The sequence below is a fragment of the Rana temporaria genome, chromosome 7 (genome assembly GCF_905171775.1).
Source record: "Rana temporaria chromosome 7, aRanTem1.1, whole genome shotgun sequence".
NCBI lineage: Eukaryota > Metazoa > Chordata > Amphibia > Anura > Ranidae > Rana > Rana temporaria.
In genome coordinates, this window is record NC_053495.1 from 53,568,476 (window position 1) to 53,591,469 (window position 22,994).

Genomic DNA, 22,994 nt, shown 5'->3' on the forward strand with positions numbered 1-22,994 from the left:
CCGAAGGAAAGAAGAAAAGAAGATTTTATTAAAAGATTTGTCAAAAACCGGCTACTGTCATTTTTAACACTTTGACATTTTTTTTGGGGTGAAATGGTAGAGGTACAATGTACCCCATTACCATTTCACATAGGGGGGGGGGGCAGGATCTGGGGGTCCCCTTTGTTAAAGGGGTCTTCCAGATTCTGATAAGCCTCCCGCCCGCATACCCCCACAACCACCGGGCAAGGGTTGTGGGGATGAGACCCTTGTCCCCATCAACATGGGGACATCCTCCCCATGTTGAGGGCATGTGGCCTGGTGCGGTTCAGGAGAGGGGGGGGGCCGCACTCTGTCCCCCCCTCTTTTCTGCGGCCGGCCAGGTCAACGTGCTCGGATAAGGGTCTGGTGTGGATTTTTAGGGGGACTCCACGCCATTTTTTTTTCAATTTGGGGTGGAGTTCCCCTTAAAATCCACACCAGACCTGAAGGGTCTGGTATGGATATTTGGGGGGACCCCACGCCATTTTTTGGGGTTTTTTTTACGGCGGGGTTCCCCTTAATATCCATTCCAGACCTGAAGGGCCTGGTAATTTAATTTGGAGGGACCCCCTTTTTTTTTTTTTTTTTTTTTTTTTTTAATGAGCAATGACTCTATTCTTTATAGCCATGAGTACTTTAACCACTTGCCCACCGGGTTAATTCTGGCACTTCTCTCCTTCATGTGAAAATCAAAATTTTTTTGCTAGAAAATTAATCAGAACCCCCAAACATTATATATTTTTTTTTAGCAGACATCCTAGGGAATAAAATGGCAGTCATTGCAATACTTTTTGTCACACCGTATTTGCGCAGCGGTCTTACAAGCGCACTTTTTTTGGAGACAAATCACTTTTTTGAATTAAAAAATAAGACAACAATACATTTTGCCCAATTTTTTTATATATTGTGAAAGATAATGTTACGCCGAGTAAAATGATACCCAAATGTCACGCTTAAAAATTGCGCCCGCTCGTGGCATGGCGTCAAACTTTTACCCTTTAAAAATCTCGATAGGCGACGTGTAAAAAATTCTACAGGTTGCATTTTTTGAGTTGCAGAGTAGGTCTAGGGCTAGAATTATTGCTCTCACTCTAACGATCGCGGCGATACCTCACTTGTGTGGTTTGAATACCGTTTTCATATGCGGGCGCTACTCGCGTATGCGTTTGCTTCTGTGCGCGAGCTCGTCGGGACGGGGCGCTTTAAAAATTTTTTAATGGGTTTTCTTATTTATTTTTATTTAGTTTTATAATTTTTTACACTGAAATAAAAAAATAAAAAAAAAATGATCAGTTTTCTTCCTATTACAAGGAATGTAAACATCCCTTGTAATAGGACTAGTGTGTGACAGGTCCTCTTTATGGAGAGAGGCGGGGTCAATAAGGCTGGAAAGCATGGTATTGAAAAAAAAAATAAAAGTTCTCATGCTTTCAGCTGCAATCATGTTCGTTCACCACAGTGGTGTAGTGTATAGCACTTTGACCTAGCAGCAAAAGAGTCGTTGGTTCGAATCCCGCCCGTGACAGCATCTGCATGGAGTTTGCATGTTCTCCCTGTGCCTGCGTGGGTTTCCTCCCACAATATAAAAACACGCTGTAAATCGGTTCCGGTCTAAATAAGCCCTAATATGCAGTAGTATATTTAGGTTTGGTTCTGCCCTAGGCCTGACTACATATCTGCACCTCCTAATAGAAAAATGACCCACCCCTTCCTGTCAAGGTCACACCCTGTTTTTGTATAACCCCGCCCAGTAATTTTCAGGGGACCCACACACTAGTTCTGGGGGGGGCACTGGATTCCCTTAACCACTTCCATACCAGGCACTTACGCACCTTCCCGCCAAGCCAATTTTCAGCTTTCAACACTGTCGCACTTTGAATGGCAATTGCGCGGTCATACAACACTGTACCCAAACAAAATTGGCGTCCTTTTTTCCCCACAAATAGAGCTTTCTTTTGTTGTTATTTGATCACCTCTGCGTTTTTTTTTTTTGCGCAACAACTAAAAAAAGACTGCAAATTTTGAAACAAAAAAAAGTTTTTATTTTTTTAGGTTAATTTTTTTGTAAATAAGTTTTTCTCTTTCAATTACGGGCACTGATATGGCGGCACTGATGGGCACCGATGAGATGGCACTGATGGACATCGATGAGGTAGTACTGACGGCACAGATGAGGTGGCATTGATTGGCGGCGCTGCTATGCGGCACTGATGGGCACTCATAGGCGGCACTGATGGGCACTGATGGGCGGCACAGATGGGCGGCACTTATGGGTGGCACTGATGGATACTTATGGGTGGCACAGGTGGGCACTGATAGGTGGGCACTGTGCATGGATGGGCACTGTGGGGTGGCACTGATGGACACTGTGGGGTGGCACTGATTTTCCCAGTCAGTGCCCATTTGTGGGCACTGATTGGCATCTTTTTTCTTATTTTTTATTGCTTTTTGTTTTTTTGTTCTATATTTTTTTTGTTTTTGCACACCCTGGTGGTCCAGGGTGGGCATCCCTGGTGGTCCAGTGTGGTGATCCGAGGGGGGGCTGCGCTGATAAACAATCAGCGCGAACGCCCCCTGTCAGGAGAGCCGCCGATCGGCTCTCCTATACTCGCGTCTGTCAGACGCGAGTGAGGAAGAGCCATCGATGGCTCTTCCTGTTTACATCGTGATCAGCCGTGATTGGACACGGCTGATCACGTGGTAAAGAGTCTCCGTCTCCGTGAGAGACTCTTTACTGAGATCAGACTGACACCCCGCATCACCGATCGCCGCGCTGCGTGCCCCCACAGGCGCGTGCGGCATGAAATCCTGCAGGACGTCCTGTCAGGATTGTGTAACCACTTCCCGGACGTAAATCGGCCATAGGCTGGGCGGGAAGTGGTTAATTTGCATAGTTTTTCTCTCACTTCCTGTTTGGCTATGGGGCAGGAAGTGAAGGCAAATCTCCCCAATTGGACACAGATAATACAAAATAAACTGACAGGGCCTATAACCCTCCCTCACTCTATCCAAAATTAAAGAAAATAAAACTTGTTGATTATAGTTCTCGTCAGGGGCGGACTGACCATTGAGTCACTCGGGCACTGCCCAAGGGCCCCATGCCACTAGGGGGCCCCATCCGGGTTGCCAGGCTCAGTAAAACCAGGGACAGTATGTAAAAATCTGTGTTTTTTTTAGATCTGTCCCTGATATGTCCGAAAATGACATGCTTTTAATGTGAATATCCCAAGATTTTAGCTGCCCGCCTCTGCACTACCTCCTGGCGTGGTGGTCATCTGTAAGCCAGAGGGGCCCCATAATCTTCTATTGCCCAGGGGCCACATGAGTTGTCAGTCCGCCCCTGGTTCTAGTTTAAGCACAAATTTCATAGAGTTTTATTGAGAGCCCCAAAAAATATAACCATGCCAATAGGCCAGGATAGAGCATTGCTAATATGTAGGAATGTGTGCGTTAGAGCACCCCACCCAATGTTAACTAAAAAATTATTCATTTGCTAATAAGTATTATCTGCTCATTTTTTGGGGATGTCTGCACCCCTGATAGTGACAACATTTGTGAGGTGTCTTCACCCTTTCTAATTCATTCACTTCCTGTCACATAGCCAAACAGGAAGTGAGGGTAAAACCTTACTAATATCTTTTCTTGGGGACACAGAGATCAATCTTAATAGTTTCCCATTATGTAAATTGCACTCTAGCATTTTGCTGTGTACACCCCAAATTAGGGATCTTGGACTTTGGGGTCCATTGACTAAAGGCAAATCCACTTTGCACTACAAGTGCAAAGCAAGGAAGAAAGAAAACAAAACAACTTTGCTTCTACAGGATTGGATGTTAAAACCATCAGTGCTTCCTCTCTGATTTTCAGCAACTATGCTTGTACTGCAGAGTGGCTTTGCCTTTACTAAACCCCAAACTAAATAATCATTTGGGGCAGGGATCCTCAAACTACGGCCCTCCAGCTGTTTTAGAACTACACATCCCATGAGGCCTTGTAATGCACTGACATTCACAGACATGACTAGGCATGATGGGAATTGTAGTTCCTGAACAACTGGAGGGCCGTAGTTTGAAGACCCATGATTTGGGGTGTACACAGCAGTGCTGGAGTGCAATTTGCTTAATGGGGACACTAGTTAGATTGACCTGTGTCCCCAAGAAATGACACTGGTAGGGTTTTAACCTCACTTCCTGTTCAGCTGTGTGACAGGAAGTGAAGCCAATTTTAAGAAAAGGGACACAAAGCTCAACACAAAAATAAAAAACACAAAGCAGGGGTTCTAACACTCACTTGGCTTCCCTCAAACACCCACAATTTGAATAGGATTGCCTTGCGCTAGATTTAAGCACAGTGCTGTAAATCAGCACGTCAAGCCTGTCCACCAATAGCAAACCCCCCCCACAGGCCATGTTTGCAGGTTTTCCTTCATCTTGCACATGTGCTTTAAAATACAGTCTGGACAGCAATTCTTGATAAGAGAAATCCCCAAAACATGTCCTGTCGGGGGTACTTGAGGACTGAGGACCACTGCAGAATAAATAAAATACTTACCAGTTTTTGTCTTTAAAGTCAGGGAGAATAAACATGGCAAACATTTCATGATTACACACCAGGAAAGAAGCTTAGACAAAAATCACACATAATTTGTTAGGCCCTAACCTAGTTCAGCTGCAGCTGTCAACATATGTAGCATGAAAAAGTAACAAAAGACAAACTTAACAATTTTAAAGTAATTTTTATTGGTCAACAAAACAAGGAAAGCAAAAAAGACAAACAAACAAAAATACATTTCAAAATTCTAAATAACCATAGCTTTACACATTTTTCATAAAATAAGGCCACATAGACAAATACATCAAAGTGAACATCATTTAAAAATAAACCAAAACCATTGGCAAAATAAAACAAAACCCATGCAACAAACCACATTTGTGTTTAGCAACAGCATTTCTGCCAGCCTGCCCCTTCTGAGGGCAGCTGAGGACTGATCGATCCAAGCTTTTTATAACAGTGCTAGTAATGAAGCAATTGAAATCACATGACCAAATTGCAGTCTCTAGTTTGGGTGAGCTTGTAATTGGGCACACCTGCAATTAATCCAAACCACGCTCTATGAGCATCCAATGAGTGTTTTTCACCTTTTAAAAAGAAAGGATATTTTTTTTCTAAGTGTTTGAGCATGCTCAGTTCATCACACATGTAGGAACCAAGCTGCAATGGAATGAGAGCTTTTTTTTTTTTGTTTCCCCTGATCTGATGCTTTCCAGCCTGAAGGGGAGGTGTTAAAGACAGAAGTAAACACGCACATTTAATAATCTATTTGTGTGAAAAAAAAGGTTGCCAATTTTGTTTGGGAGCCACGTCGCACGACTGCGCAATTGTCAGTTAAAGCGACGCCGTGCCGAATCACAAAAACTTGCCCGGTCATTGACCAGAAATATGGTCCGGGCTCAAGTGGTTAAAAATTAACAAAACACAAAAGTGAGCCCAATTTTTGGGGATAATGTGAAAGATGATGTTACACCGAGTAAATAGATACCTTACATGTCACGCTTTACTATTGGAAACACTCCTGCAATGGGGCCAAAATGAATTCCGTGAATATCCCCATAGGCGACCTTTTTCTTTTTTTTCCAGGTTACCAGTTTATAGTTACAAAGAAGGTCTAGTGGTAAAAGTATTGCTCTCGCTCTAAGGCACGCGTCAATACCTCACATGTGTGGTTTGAACGATGTTTATATATGTGGGCGGGACTTGCGTAAGTCCCGCCCACATATGTAAAAATTATTTTTACTTTTTGCTATAATAAATATCCCCAAAAATATATATTGTAAAAACTAAAAAAACCCTCAGTTTAGGCCGATACGTATTCTACATCTTTTTGGTTCCAAAAAATCGCAAATAGCGTTTAGTGTTTGGTTTTTGCAAAAGTTATAGCGTCTACAAAATATTTTTTTTTTTTGTTTTAACTAGTTATTGGGGCGATCAGCGATTTTTATCGGTACTGCGACATTATGGCGGACACATCGAACACTTTTTTGGAACCATTGGCATTTTTCTAGCGATCAGTGCTGTAAAAAATGCATTGCTTACTCAAAAAATGCCACTGGCAGGGAAGGGGTTAACACTAGGTGCGAGGGAGGGGTTAAATATGTTCCCTGGGTGTGTTCTAACTGTAGGGGGGGGTGGGACTGACATGTGTAAATGACAGATCGCTGTTCATGAAGGGGAACTCCAGACCCCCCCCAAAAAAATAAGGTGGGTTCCCTCCAGGTGCATACCAGGCTCTTAGGCTTGGTCTGGAACATAAGGGGTTAAACCCGCGCAAAAAAAAATAGCGTGGGGTCCCCCCCAAGATCCAAACCAAGCCATTATCCCAGGCACGCAGTCTGGTCAGACAGGAATGGGGGTGGGGACGAGCGAGCGCCCCCCTCCCTCCTGAGCCATACCAGACCACATGCCCTCAACATGGGGGAGTGTGTGCTGTGGGGGAGGGGGGCACTGCCCCCCCACCCCAAAGCACTCTTGTCCCCATGTCGATAGGGACAAGAGCCTCTTCCCGACAACCCTGGCCGTTGGTTGTCGGGGTATGCGGGCGGAGGGCTTATCAGAATCTGAGAGACCCCTTTAATAAAGGGGTCCCCAGATTCCGGCCCCCCACCCTATGTGAATGAGTATGGGGGTACATTGTACCCCTACCCATTCACCTGGGGAAAAAAATGGAAAAAAATAATACACCACACATGAATAAATTAATTTATTAGTCAGCCGGGGGTCTTCTGCCGGGGCCCCCCACCACCACCCCATTAGGCCCCGGGCTTCGCCATCTTCTGCCGGAACCCCCTTCACCAGTGAGGCTCCTGCCTTTGGGGGAGGGTCCCGGGCTACTACGACGGTTTCTGCGGGGGGGGGGGTGCACTGGCACCCCTCCCCCGTCTTCAGCGACGTAATTCACCGGGACCCCCTTCACCAGGGAGGCTCCTGCCTTTGGGGGAGGGTCCCGGGCTTCCACGACGGTTTCTGCGGGGGGGGTGCACTGGCACCCCACCCCCGTCTTCAGCGACGTAATTCACCGGGACCCCCTTCACCAGGGAGGCTCCTGCCTTTGGGGGAGGGTCCCGGGCTTCCACGACGGTTTCTGCGGGGGGGGGGGTGCACTGGCACCCCACCCCAGTCTTCAGCGACGTAATTCACCGGGACCCCCTTCACCAGGGAGGCTCCTGCCTTTGGGGGAGGGTCCCGGGCTTGTACGGTGTCTTCCGCCGGAGGGCGCCACTCTCCGGGCTTCTGCGATGCCTTCCGCTTCTGCCTGTCTCCTCCGCGGAGCACAGGGCTTGTCTCCGCTGTCTTCTCCCTTCTCTTCCATTCGATGTTGACACGACGAGGTCCGGCGCTGGAATGCCGTCTGAGCAGTGGGCATGGACTTAACCCATGTGACATCACATTCCCATCATGCCCAGGGAATGTGATGTCACATGGGTTGAGGTCACATGGTGGCATTGCCCTATATAAGTCCATGCCCGCCGCTGACACGGCATGTCAGCGCGGAACCTCGTCGTGTCAACATCCAATGGAAGAGAAGGGAGAGGACAGCGCAGACAAGCCCTGTGCTCCCGGAGGAGACAGGCAGAAGAAGGAAGAGAGAAGAAAGAAGACGGAAGAAAGCCCTGGCTCCGCGGGGGAGCCAGGCAGAAGAGGGAGCAGAGAAAAGACCTGGGAGTTGGCGCACCCCCGGCAGAAGACCAGGAAGACCGGAACCCTGGCGGAAGGCACCGGAAAGACCGGGGGATAGGCGCCATCCCCCGGCAGAAGACCCCGAAGTCCGGATGCCCCTCCCTAATGAAAAAGAGCTTAAATGGGGTGGGGGCATCCGGCGGAAGGCTCCGGAGAGGACCGAGGGATGGCGCCCTCCCCAGGCAGAAATCACCGAAGCCCAGGGTCCCGGCGGAAGATCGGGAGAGAAGAAACCCCCCCTTCTAAGAGAGCTAAAGAAGAAAGGGGGGGCTCCGGAGCAGATTAATAAAATATTTTATTCTGTGTGGTGTGTTTTTTTTACTTTACATTTCCCCCATGTGAATGGGTAGAGGTACGATGTACCCCATACTCATTCACATAGGGTGGGGGGCCGGCATCTGGGGGCCCCCTTATTAAAGGGAGCTCGCAGATTCCGATTAGCCCCGCCCGCATACCCCGACAACCAATGGCAAGGGTTGTCGGGAAGAGGCTCTTGTCCCTATCGACATGGGGGCAAGAGTGCTGTGGGGTGGGGGGGCAGTGCCCCCCTCCCCCACAGCACACACTCCCCCATGTTGAGGGCATGCGGTCTGGTACGGCTCAGGAGGGGGGGGGGCCGCTCGCTCGTCCCCTCCCCCATTCCTGTCCGGGCCAGACTGCATGCTTGGGATGAGGGCTTGGTTTGGATCTGGGGGGGGCCCCCGCGCCGAATCGGCGCGGGTTTAACCCCTCACGTTCCGGACCAAGCCTAAGAGCCTAATGTAGCCCTGGAGGGGGACCCGCTCCGATTTCAAGTTTGAAATTTGGCGCCGAGTTCCCCTTCAGGGCTGAAAACAGCTCGGAGATTCCCGTGCGCCGCGTCACGCAGCGCAATCACGGGTACGCCGCTTGGTATTTACCAAGATTTTCACGGCGTACTGACAAGGCGCACGGGAATCCCTGACTTTTCTCTCTGCGCATGCCCAGTATGCAAATGAACCTCCCGAGGTTCAGGCGCACTGTGCAAGCGTACGGGGATCTGTTTACAAAAAACACTTTCCCTTTCAATTCGGCCCGCCAAACACTTTAAAACACATGTCACTTCACTTCCCCTGCATCCCCCCACCTCCCCCCCTAATAAACTCCCGCCCAAACCCCCGCAATTTACAGTTTAATGTGCCGTGCGCCAGGTCTGTACTGGTGCACAATGCACCCTCTCCTGGGCGCACGGAGCACATTAGTAACTAGGGAAATACACTGCACTAGCAGCGTATTTCTTTAGTAAATGGCAAAACGGCTGCTACTCCTGCTTTTACTCCATGAGTCATGGAGTAAAGGCTTGGTAAATCAGGCCCACTGTGTCTTAACCAGATAGATAGATAGATAGATAGATAGAAAGATAGATAGAGTAGGAAGTGTAGTCAGTATAGTTAAAAGTACAGTTTGTAGAGAATATATTCACATCCTTAGGCGTTGTCAATATATTTATAAACTGTACAGCTCAGCTAGTTTATCTATCAGGCAGGAGATTGTTCTACATGCAGCGCTCTAACGTGTTGTATTGCCTGCATTAGGAATTTACTTTAAATATAATTATTCTGTGTTATTTAACGTGTGCTAGTTAATTGCACACACAGACGCATTACCTGTTACTGCACGTGTGCAATTTATTTGCACAGAAGCGCAGTCGCTGTTAATGCAACTGGGCTATTGAATTGCACAGAAACGCAGTCGCTATTACTGCGTGCGTGCTGTTTAATAGCAACTAAAGGCAGTTGGTGTCACTACGTGCGTGCTGTTAAATCGCATTTGACCGCAGTCGCTATTACTGCGTGCGTGCTGTTTAATAGCAACTAAAGGCAGTTGGTGTCACTGCGTGCGTGCTGTTAAATCGCATTTGACCGCAGTCGCTATTACTGCGTGCGTGCTGTTTAATAGCAACTAAAGGCAGTTGGTGTCACTGCGTGCGTGCTGTTAAATCGCATTTGACCGCAGTCGCTATTACTGCGTGCGTTCTGTTTAATAGCAACTAAAGGCAGTTGGTGTCACTGCGTGCGTGCTGTTAAATCGCATTTGACCGCAGTCGCTATTACTGCGTGCGTGCTGTTTAATAGCAACTAAAGGCAGTTGGTGTCACTGCGTGCGTGCTGTTAAATCGCATTTGACCGCAGTCGCTATTACTGCGTGCGTTCTGTTTAATAGCAACTAAAGGCAGTTGGTGTCACTGCGTGCGTGCTGTTAAATCGCATTTGACCGCAGTCGCTATTACTGCGTGCGTGCTGTTTAATAGTAACTAAAGGCAGTTGGTGTCACTGCGTGCGTTCTGTTAAATCGCATTTGACCGCAGTCGCTATTACTGCGTGCGTGCTGTTTAATAGCAACTAAAGGCAGTTGGTGTCACTGCGTGCGTGCTGTTAAATCGCATTTGACCGCAGTCGCTATTACTGCGTGCGTGCTGTTTAATAGCAACTAAAGGCAGTTGGTGTCACTGCGTGCGTGCTGTTAAATCGCATTTGACCGCAGTCGCTATTACTGCTTGCGTGCTGTTTAATAGCAACTAAAGGCAGTTGGTGTCACTGCGTGCGTGCTGTTAAATCGCATTTGACCGCAGTCGCTATTACTGCGTGCGTGCTGTTTAATAGCAACTAAAGGCAGTTGGTGTCACTGCGTGCGTGCTGTTAAATCGCATTTGACCGCAGTCGCTATTACTGCTTGCGTGCTGTTTAATAGCAACTAAAGGCAGTTGGTGTCACTGCGTGCGTGCTGTTAAATCGCATTTGACCGCAGTCGCTATTACTGCGTGCGTGCTGTTTAATAGCAACTAAAGGCAGTTGGTGTCACTGCGTGCGTGCTGTTAAATCGCATTTGACCGCAGTCGCTATTACTGCGTGCGTGCTGTTTAATAGCAACTAAAGGCAGTTGGTGTCACTGCGGCTATTTTGTTACTTTGCACTTGAGCCAAGTCGCTCTTACTGTGTGGTTGCTGTTTAATACCATCTGAAAGCAGTTGGTGTGACAGCGACTAATTTGTTACTTTACACTTGAACCAAGTCGCTCTTACTGTGTGATTGCTGTTTAATACCATCTGAACGCAGTCGGTGTGACAGCGACTATTTTGTTACTTTACACTTGAGCCAAGTCGCTCTTACTGTGTGGTTGCTGTTTAATACCATCTGAACGCAGTTGGTGTGACAGCGACTATTTTGTTACTTTACACTTGAACCAAGTCGCTCTTACTGTGTGATTGCTGTTTAATACCATCTGAACGCAGTCGGTGTGACAGCGACTACTTTGTTACTTTACACTTGAGCCAAGTCGCTCTTACTGTGTGGTTGCTGTTTAATACCATCTGAACGCAGTTGGTGTGACAGCGACTATTTTGTTACTTTACACTTGAACCAAGTCGCTCTTACTGTGTGATTGCTGTTTAATACCATCTGAACGCAGTCGGTGTGACAGCGACTACTTTGTTACTTTACACTTGAGCCAAGTCGCTCTTACTGTGTGGTTGCTGTTTAATACCATCTGAACGCAGTTGGTGTGACAGCGACTATTTTGTTACTTTACACTTGAACCAAGTCGCTCTTACTGTGTGATTGCTGTTTAATACCATCTGAACGCAGTCGGTGTGACAGCGACTACTTTGTTACTTTACACTTGAGCCAAGTCGCTCTTACTGTGTGGTTGCTGTTTAATACCATCTGAAAGCAGTTGGTGTGACAGCGACTAATTTGTTACTTTACACTTGAACCAAGTCGCTCTTACTGTGTGATTGCTGTTTAATACCATCTGAACGCAGTCGGTGTGACAGCGACTATTTTGTTACTTTACACTTGAGCCAAGTCGCTCTTACTGTGTGGTTGCTGTTTAATACCATCTGAACGCAGTTGGTGTGACAGCGACTATTTTGTTACTTTACACTTGAACCAAGTCGCTCTTACTGTGTGATTGCTGTTTAATACCATCTGAACGCAGTCGGTGTGACAGCGACTACTTTGTTACTTTACACTTGAGCCAAGTCGCTCTTACTGTGTGGTTGCTGTTTAATACCATCTGAAAGCAGTTGGTGTGACAGCGACTAATTTGTTACTTTACACTTGAGCCAAGTCGCTCTTACTGTGTGATTGCTGTTTAATACCATCTGAACGCAGTCGGTGTGACAGCGACTACTTTGTTACTTTACACTTGAGCCAAGTCGCTCTTACTGTGTGGTTGCTGTTTAATACCATCTGAACGCAGTGGGTGTGACAGCGACTATTTTGTTACTTTACACTTGAGCCAAGTCGCTCTTACTGTGTGGTTGCTGTTTAATACCATCTGAACGCAGTTGGTGTGACAGCGACTATTTTGTTACTTTACACTTGAGCCAAGTCGCTCTTACTGTGTGGTTGCTGTTTAATACCATCTGAACGCAGTCGGTGTGACAGCGACTATTTTGTTACTTTACACTTGAGCCAAGTCGCTCTTACTGTGTGGTTGCTGTTTAATACCATCTGAACGCAGTTGGTGTGACAGCGACTATTTTGTTACTTTACACTTGAACCAAGTCGCTCTTACTGTGTGATTGCTGTTTAATACCATCTGAACGCAGTCGGTGTGACAGCGACTACTTTGTTACTTTACACTTGAGCCAAGTCGCTCTTACTGTGTGGTTGCTGTTTAATACCATCTGAACGCAGTGGGTGTGACAGCGACTATTTTGTTACTTTACACTTGAGCCAAGTCGCTCTTACTGTGTGGTTGCTGTTTAATACCATCTGAACGCAGTCGGTGTGACAGCGACTATTTTGTTACATAACACCTGAACGCATAACTATGGCTGGAAGGACAAAGAGAGGCAGAGAGTCACGAGGGCAAGCAGGCTCTGCATCTAGAGGTAACGCTGGTGATGGATGTGGTGCATCCTCTTCAGCACGTGGCCGTGGCCGCTCGTCCTTCTTTTCGGGAGCTGGCCGTGTTGAGCCTCAACATGCTGAGAAATTAGTTGAGTGGATGACCAAGCCGTCCTCATCCTCCTCATCCTCTCTCACACAGACTGATTATAGTTTGTCTGGCAAAGCAGCTGCCAAGGCGTCCTCTACCCTCTGCACAATGGGATCACACAATCCTTCCCTAGTCCCACCGTGTCCTCCTGAGGAGTCCCCCGAACTGTTTCAACACAGTGTTGGGTACATGCTAGCTGAAGATGCACAGCGTTTTGAAGACTCCGATGACGGAACACTGATAGAGGAAGGCATTGATGTGAGCCCAGGGAGAGGGGGTGGCCGAGAGGGACAACAATCTGTGAGTGATGTTCCCCCAGCTGGAGCATACTGCCAGGTTGTCGCCAGTGATGATGAGGAGGGAGGGGATGATGAGGTCATTGACTCTACCTGGGTGCCTGGTAGGAGAGAGGAGGAGGAGGAAGAGGACGAGGCACAGGCACATCTTCAAAGAGGCAGGAAGCCCTCCAGGGGTCAGCTTAAGGGCAGTACACCAACTGCATTACGTGGCGCTGCTGTGTCTCAACGGTACAGCAAAAGTTCTTTGGTGTGGGCCTTTTTTGAAACCTGTCCATCAGATGCTACCTTTGCTGTTTGCAACATATGTCTCAAGCGTATCTCGCGTGGCCAAAACATCACCCGCTTGGGCACCACATGCTTGTCCAGACATATGTCGACCTGCCATGCAGCTCGTTGGCAGGCATACCAGAAAGACCCACACCAAAGACCAAAGCGGTCCTCCCCTTGCCCTTCTGTGACCTCAAACCCCACTAGACCCCTAGTCCTCTCTGCAGCCTGCACCGAAGGTGTAGAAATAGGTGTGTCACAACGTAGTAGTGGTAGTACATCCGGCCAATCTACTGATATTACCAGACAAATTTCCCTGCCCCAGCTGCTGCAGCGCCGAAAGAAGTACGCTCCCAGCCATCCACATGCCCAGCGGTTGAATGCTAGCTTAGCAAAATTGCTAGCACTTCAACTGCTACCTTTTCAGTTGGTAGATTCTGCCCCCTTCCGTGAGTTTGTGGAATGTGCAGTACCTCAGTGGCAAGTACCCAAACGCCACTTTTTTTCACGGAAGGCGATTCCGGCTCTCTACCGGCATGTGGAAGGCAATGTCCATACCTCGCTGGACAGGGCGGTCAGTGGTAAGGTGCATCTTACCGCTGACTCATGGTCCAGCAGGCATGGACAGGGACGTTACCTGTCTTTTACGGCCCATTGGGTGACTCTGCTGGCAGCTGGGAAGGGCGCAGGTCAAGGCACAGTAGTTTTGGAGGTTGTTCCACCACCACGCCTCCAAAACACTACAACTGCTTGTGACACACCTCTCTCCTCCACCCCCTCCTCTTCTTCTTCCTCTGTGGCCTCTTCCTGTGGTGATGTTGGCTCAGAACCAGCCGTGCTCCGTAGGCGTACGACGGGCTACGCAGGAATGCAGGCCAAGAGATGCCATGCGGTCCTAGAGCTGGTGTGCTTGGGAGACAGGAGCCACACTGGGGAAGAGGTTCTTTCAGCTCTGCAGGGGCAGGCTCAGAGGTGGTTGACGCCACGCCAGCTGAAGCCTGGAATGGTGGTCAGCGATAATGGCACCAACCTCCTCTCTGCCCTGCGACGTGGAAAACTCACCCATGTGCCCTGTTTTGCGCATGTTCTCAATTTGGTGGTGCAGCGGTTCTTGGGCAGGTACCCTGGCTTACAGGATGTCCTGAGGCAGGCCAGGAAAGTCTGTGTGCATTTCCGGAGGTCATATAATGCCACTGCTCGGCTGACAGACCTCCAGAGGGAATACAACCTGCCCAAGAACCGCCTAATCTGTGACATGCCCACCAGATGGAACTCTACGTTGGCCATGCTGCAGCGGCTGCACACGCAGCAGAGGGCCATCAATGAGTACCTGTGCCAATATGGCAGCAGAACTGGCTCAGGGGAGCTTGGGTTTTTTTCACCACGCCAGTGGGCCTTGATCAGGGATGCATGCACTGTCCTGTCACCATTTGAGGAGGCCACGAGGATGGTGAGCAGTGACAGTGCATGCATCAGTGAGACTGTCCCGCTTATTCACATGTTGGAGCACACCCTACGTGGAATAATGGACAGGGCCCTTGAGGCAGAACAGAGGGAGGAAGAGGAGGACTTCCTTACCTCTCAAGGCCCCCTTTATCCAGACACTGTTCCTGCTTGCCCACCTGGAACACAGGAAGAGGAGGAGGAGGATGAGGAAGAGGAGGAGGAGGAGGATTGTATCAGCAGCATGGAGGTGGAGCCTAGCACTCAGCATCAACAGCAGCAGTCTTCAAGGGATCATTTACAGTCCCAAGGAACACGTGGACTTTTACGTGGCTGGGATGAGGTGGCTGAGGATCCTGTCGTCCTTAGTGACCCAGAGGACTGTGCCCCGAATGCCTCTGCAAACCTACGCTGCATGGCCTCCCTGATTCTGCAAAGCCTGCGTAAGGATCCTCGTGTACGTGCTATCAAGGAGAGGGATCATTACTGGCTGGCAACTCTCCTTGATCCACGTTACAAGAGTAAGGTAACGGATCTTATGTTGCCATCGCAGAGGGAGCAGAAGATGAAACTACTGCGGGAGGCCTTGCAGAAGGGTCTGTGCAATGCGTTCCCAGAACCGGGGGGATTACCAAAACCTGGCCCTGGACAACGTCTTGCTGAGGCTTCGGTGAGTCAGAGAAGGAGCGGTGGAGAAGGTGGCCGTCTGACCGATGCGTTCAGACAATTTTTTAATCCGCAGCCCCAAGGTCTGACCGGTTCCAGCAACCATCGCCAGCGTCTGGTTTACATGGTCCGGGAATACCTAGCGGCAAGATCCGACTTGGACACCTTCCCCACGGAAAATCCTCTGGCTTACTGGGTCTTGAGGATGGATCACTGGGCAGAGCTTGCACAGTACGCAATTGAGCTACTGGCTTGCCCTGCATCCAGTGTTCTTTCAGAACGTACATTCAGTGCTGCTGGAGGCTTTGTGACCGATCACAGGGTACGCTTCTCCACCGACTCTGTTGATCGACTGACCTTCATCAAAATGAATCAGGCTTGGATCAACACCGGCTACCAAGCACCTGATGCTGATGTTACTGAATAAGAATTTTGTGTTGAAATATCAGATCCCTTTGAGACTGCTGATGCTGAGTGACTGTCCTGTTGTGCTGCTGATGGAATATCCTTCTCCTCCTCACTTTTCATGCTGTTAGCTAGTAAGAAATTTTGTTTTTCTGTGCTCCGCCACCAGTGCCTAAGGCCTAATTTTTCTGCCCCTGTTTAACAGGGGCGCCTAATAACAATTTTTGATGCAATACTTTGCACGTGGCCTAAGGCCTAATTTTTGTGCCCCTGTGTAACAGGGGCGTCTAATAACAATTTTTGATGCAATACTTTGCACGTGGCCTAAGGCCTAATTTTTGTGCCCCTGTGTAACAGGGGCGTCTAATAACAATTTTTGATGCAATACTTTGCACGTGGCCTAAGGCCTAATTTTTGTGCCCCTGTGTAACAGGGGCGTCTAATAACAATTTTTGATGCAATACTTTGCACGTGGCCTAAGGCCTAATTTTTGTGCCCCTGTGTAACAGGGGCGTCTAATAACAATTTTTGATGCAATACTTTGCACGTGGCCTAAGGCCTAATTTTTGTGCCCCTGTGTAACAGGGGCGTCTAATAACAATTTTTGATGCAATACTTTGCACGTGGCCTAAGGCCTAATTTTTGTGCCCCTGTGTAACAGGGGCGTCTAATAACAATTTTTGATGCAATACTTTGCACGTGGCCTAAGGCCTAATTTTTGTGCCCCTGTGTAACAGGGGCGTCTAATAACAATTTTTGATGCAATACTTTGCACGTGGCCTAAGGCCTAATTTTTGTGCCCCTGTGTAACAGGGGCGTCTAATAACAATTTTTGATGCAATACTTTGCACGTGGCCTAAGGCCTAATTTTTGTGCCCCTGTGTAACAGGGGCGTCTAATAACAATTTTTGATGCAATACTTTGCACGTGGCTCCTTGTTGCGCTCCAATTACAGATATTGGGAGGGGTTGCAGTGTTATGTTGCGCCTACGGACACATTTTTATGCCCCTGTGTAACAAGGGCGCCTAATAACAATTTTTGATGCAATACTTTGCACGTGGCTCTTTGTTGCGCTACAATTACAGTATGTTTGAGGGGTGCCCTTTTTTCTACAATTTTGCTTTCCCAAAAAGATAATGCCACCCCCCCACCACCCCTAAAATAATCGAGATATTGTTCCCACACAGCACGTGCGCAACCAGTATTAAATTACTTTGTTCTTATAATAATTTAATGTTGTGCAGGGACATTTCTAAACATGTGCCACTACTAGAGACACACAGCAGGTGTGATATTTGAAGGAATTTTTCATTTTTTTTTTTTCACTTTAAACATCATTAAAATCGCTGCTCCGCAAAAACGTTCGTTTTTAAAATATTTTTTTCGATTGATACATGTTCCCTGGGGCAAGACCCGGGTTCTGAAAGACGTTTACCAACATTAAATTGAATATTGGTCTTTAAAATGATCGTTTTTGAATTCGAACGTTCGAGTCCCATAGACTTCAATGGGGTTCTAAATGTTCGCGCGAACCCGCGGTCTGTTCGAACGTTCTGATGCGAACCGAACCCGGGTATGTTCGGCTCATCCCTAGTGTTAATCCAGGTCTGCTCCCAGACCTCTAATTATGTATGCTAAATACTGTTTATGTGTGGAATGTACTTGTCTGAGACAGAACGTCTGCCTAGGGAACTCAGTGTGTGATGGTGTTTTGTTTGTTATGCTGTTAATGAAGGAATGTGCAGTGATGAGATGATGATAATTATAGGCCGGCGCCGGCACGTCTAGAATGTTTAGTAATTAGCCTTAGTGTGTGATTAGGGGGGTGGAGATCTCATTGTCCCTTTGAATACTGTCACATGGTTGTACTGTATATAACAAGAAACCATTAAAATTGTCATTACATTTGGAACAAGTACAGAGCTGTGTCTCGTCTTGATTCTGGGAAAATGGGATGCCTGCTGATTTGTCTGTGTGTCAGATGAGCTGTCGTAGTTGATGGAAGGTCGTAAACGGTGGTGACCGTTACAGTGGTGGCTAGCAGCGGGATAATTCCATTGCTTAAAGGACGGCTACAAGGACACGGGACAATGGAGACGCTGTATGAACGGCTGAAGCTCTCTTCCCTCAAGGACTTACTGGAGAGCCGGGGCAGATCGGCCTGCAATCGTAAGAGAAGGGACATTATTACAGAGCTTGTCCAAATGGATAGAGCTGAAAGGCCCAGCATAACAGACAGGACACCCGATGAAGAGTTTTTTGACCGGGCTGTTAGACGTGGACTGGCACAGTATGGACCTAATCCTCCACCGGAGATCATAGACCGGGTTATAGCGGCTGTGGATGCCACTTGGCTACAGCAAAGAGGTGCTGCAGCAGCAGAAGTCACAGCAGCACCAACTGAAGAGAGGGGAGAGGTACAGATGCCAGTCACCATGAAAGTGGAGTTCCAGGGAGCCGGGGCAATTGGCCCCTCTCCCCAGCAACAAGCTGTGGTGGTAAAGCATTTACTCCCAGCTGAATCGCTGGCGGCAGGGCAGGATGCTACTGGCTGCTGCACACAACTGCAGCTTGAGCTGACATCGGGACAAGGGCTGGCAACAGAGCAGAGCGCCACAAGCCTCTGCTCTCAACTAGCAGGAGAGGGAGTTCCTGTGGGAGTGGATGGGACTGTGGTCTCCACTCAAAGCGACCCAGCAGAAGATCTGGCAACAGAGCAGAGTGCCACAAGCCTCTGCTCTCTACTAACGGAAGAGGGAGTTCCTGGGGCAGTGGATGGGACTGTGGTCTCCGCTGACACAACCCCAGAAAATGGTGCGTCACCGAGACAGGAGGATGTCGGCTTGGCTTTGCAAGCAACGGGGGATTTTCACCTACCAGTGGATGGGAATTCAGTCTCCACTGGTATACCCCAGGGATGGGGGCCAGTTGGCCCAGATCCCCAACCACATGATGGACTGAGCCCAGTGACCCTGTCTTCTCTCCAGCGGCTGAAAGGACTCCAGGGAGAAGGGCCAGTCCAGGACTCTCCCCAGCGGCAGGCAGGTTCTCTGAGAGAGACAGAGGTTGGCGGGGTGAGTAATGCTCGGTTTGGAGCAATTTATTTGGGGTACGGTATGGATACCAGCATTGGAGGACTGGATCTACTGACTGACTTTGGAGTCAACCCGTTCGGGGTCTCCCACCAAAAGGGGAGAGATGTAACAGGATGACCCGTGACACCCAGAGACTTTGTGAGGATGGGGGATACTCCTGTGTCAGCGTCACTGATAACTCTTGGGTCTGAGTCCACCCTGTGCCCTTTGGGCATGGGGTGGCAAGTGAATCATAATTCATTTATTACATGAGATGGGACATTAATATTAGTTCATATTGCAGGATTTTGAGATACTGCAAGATGTTGGTTAATTGTGACCCAACCAGTCAATAATGACTCCATTTCTATGCTTAGCCCTGACTAGTGACATGCTAATTGAGTCAGGGCCTGGAAGACATTTCATTGTCCTTGTGTAAAGGTGTTAATCCAGGTCTGCTCCCAGACCTCTAATTATGTATGCTAAATACTGTTTATGTGTGGAATGTACTTGTCGGAGACAGAACGTCTGCCTAGGGAACTCAGTGTGTGATGGTGTTTTGTTTGTTATGCTGTTAATGAAGGAATGTGCAGTGATGAGATGATGATAATTATAGGCCGGCACCGACACGTCTAGAATGTTTAGTAATAAGCCTTAGTGTGTGATTAGGGGGGTGGAGATCTCATTGTCCCTTTGAATACTGTCACATGGTTGTACTGTATATAAGACTGAGAAGAAACCATTAAAATTGTCATTACATTTGGAACAAGTACAGAGCTGTGTCTCGTCTTGATTCTGGGAAAATGGGATGCCTGCTGATTTGTCTGTGTGTCAGATGAGCTGTCGTAGTGGATGGAAGGTCGTAAACGGTGGTGTTACAGCGTTGTTCTCTGAACAACACAGAATAAGGATTCATGCCAACGGTAAAAATGGGAGCCTTTGAATTGTTATGGGAGAGCGTTCATGATTTTAAGACCAGCCATGTGGCTTCCTTTGTCTAGTTGAAGGTACGTCCAGTTACAGGGGATGGGAAATCATGCACACTGTACCTGCCCAGACACACCCATAAGACTCCCTTAGTTATTGTTCATTGGTTGTTGTATAAACTCCTCCTGTTGGAAGGATTTCCTGTGTTGACATTCATATCCTGTGAGGTCATATCCTGTGAGGTAATTTTATGTAATGTAATTTCCCACGGAGGAAGCAATTGGCTGTTGGGGCCATGACTTCGTGTTTGTCATGCCTTTTGTTGTCGATGAATAAAAAAGAGAAGAGAAGAGGATGGTACTGAGGACGTAAACTGTGGTCATGTCTGTTTACTTGGGGATATGCGGGATATAGAGTGATTTTGAGATGCATTTTACCATTAGAAGGGAAGGGTGCTTATTAGCACAGGAGATATGGATTACACGTAGTGTATAGCCATATTTTCCATAACAAGTGTAAGTGCTGGCAGAGCCAGACAAAGCTGAGAACTGTGTGCTTATTTTAATAATATGGTATTTATGTGATTCAAGCACCCTGTCTTTGCTGTTTTCTCTGGATATTTTAAGATCTTACTCAGGAGACACACTTTTTTTCTACTTTTTTATGATGGGCCAACCCTTTATTAGCTCTTTTTTAGTCAGGAATTGACTAAACAGGCATGTCCTTGGATACAGCCATCTCCGTATTATTAATTTCTTGTCTTGTATGTTTCACTTTCCATTTAAAACGCTTCAGGAAGTACTCTTCCTATACTTTTAGGCACTTCTCAAGCCCAACAGGTCATTCAAAATCAGCAAAATAACCTACATTGCTACAGACACTTGACTCTTAGTTTTCGTTTTGACTCATAACTCTGACACCTGACTCTTACACATTGTATTCTGGGTCTGACACCTGACTCTTGACTTTGACACTTGGATCTTACTCGTGGCTCCAACACCTGACCCTTACACCTGACTCTGACATCTCACATGACTCTAAGGCCACGTACACACGACCGGTCCATCCGATGAGAATGGTCCGACGGACCGTTTTCATCGGTTCACCGCTAAAGAAAACTAATGGTCTGATGTGCGTACACACCATCAGTTCAAAAACCGATCGGGTCAGAACGCTGTGACGTAAAACACACGACGTGCTGAAAAAAAGGAAGTTCAATGCTTCCAAGCATGCGTCAACTTGATTTTGAGCATGCGCGGGTTTTGAACCGATGCTTTTGTGTACTAACCATCGGTTTTGACCGATGGTCAGCCGTCCATCGTTTCGATTTTAAAGCAAGTTCTCTAATTTTTGTCCGATGGGCCGTACACACGGTCGGTTTGGACCGATGAAACTGAACTTCAGTCCGTTTTGGACCGGTTGTGTGTACGCGGCCTGACATCTGACTGTCATGATCACTTAGTGCCCCTGTTCGTCATTCCAGCACCCGGGTGTTGGCTGTTTCTTTTCCTCCCTGTCTGTGTTCACCTGTTGACTGATTGCTCTGGTCAGTCACCTGATATAAGCAAACTGAACACTCTATCCCTTTGCTTGTGATAGAGACAGATTTACCTGTATTGTTCTAGACCAAGCCCCCTGTTAGTCTGTCTTGTTTGTTGTTGTATCCCCTGTGTTTGACCCGGATTGGACTGGATTATCCCCTGAACTCAGCCGGCCCTTCTACCTGGAACGGATACTGGATTATCCCCTGAACTCAGCCTGCCTCTACCTGAACTGTCTTTGAACCACGCTGTCTGCTAACTGCAAGGAATCTTGTTTGCTCTGTCCGGATGGGCTGGCCAGACACTATAGCATAGTGTTTAAGTCCTGGTAGGCCTGCTTGCCTTAAGGGAAAGGGGACTGCTATAGGTGAAGAGCACATTAGCCAGCTATAGTGTCTGACCACCTGCGTTGGGGTATACGTGATATTCGTGACACTGACTGACACCTGACACTTGATTTTGATTTTGACACCTGACTGACTGATGCCTGGCTCTGACTCCAATCGGATTGACAATATTTTACAAGATTCCAGACTAAAGGTTGAAGGATGATCATCCTGAAAACAGGTATGTCCTAAAATAAAAACTGTATCTATGGGCAATTTGCTTTATAAGTTATGGCCCTCCTGCACACTGCTGCTTAGACAGAAACATCTACCAATCAGTTGTAAACAACGGTTTCCAAATTCCTGAAGAGACATTGCATCCTTTGCAAAATAAAAACAAAAAAGCAACTCTTTTCTTACTTTGTAACAGTTATATAAAAGAGAGGGAAAGCCTCTCTTTATATACATCATGCACAATTTGAAGCCATATTGTCCAGGTGACACCCTGGTGACTCTTGTGTGAATTATACGTGCAGGTTAAAGAGATATGGATAAAAGAATTGGAAGCCCCTTTTTTTGTTATGACCTGGATGAACTTCCATTGATAATGACTCCTGCTGGGAGGAGAAAAATAAATCAAAAAGCGGATGAAGATAGATAGAAATGTCAATTGAAACCTACCGTATTTGCCGGTGTATAAGGCGACCGGGCGTATAAGACGACCCCCTAATTTTACAGTTGTTTTTTAAGATTTTTTGCCTGTACTCATCGTATAAGACAACCCCCCTTCCGAGGCTTCCGACGCTTCATATTTCTTCCTTCTGGAGCCATATTCTTCTTCCTTCTTGCTGGAGCTGGAGCCAATCACAGCGAGCGATGTATTCTATTAATGAATACAAAGCCTGCTTGGATTGGCAGAGGCTGTAACATCATCAGCCCATGCATCTCTGACTCTCAAAGCCAATCCAAGCAGGCTACTGTATGTAGCCTGCTCGGATTGGCAGAGGTTGTTACTCCAATCCGAGCAGGCTCTGTATTAATTTGAATACATCGCTCACCGGGATTGGCTGAGAGGAATATACTGTATGCAGCCAAAACTACATACAGTATTACCGCACATCCAGCAGGCATCCGACATCCAGTTGACCCGGTGTATAAGACGACCCCTGCTTTTTGGCAATTTTTTTTAAGTGTAAAAGGTAGTCTTATACTCCAGAAAATACAGTAGTTGTAAACAATTTTAAGGAATGCTGTAGCTTCAAAATAACTGTCATAAGATGCCACATGTTATCTTTGCTGGAGTGCCAGATCTGCTGACAGAACCCCCT

The 22,994-nt window shown here is 47.5% G+C and overlaps 1 protein-coding gene across 6 annotated transcripts in view; it reads right to left on the reverse strand.

Moving 5' to 3' along the window:
- Positions 1-22,994, reverse strand: part of LOC120945304 (inter-alpha-trypsin inhibitor heavy chain H3-like) — a 166,666-nt gene that overhangs the window by 114,981 nt on the left and 28,691 nt on the right. The window lies entirely within an intron of this gene.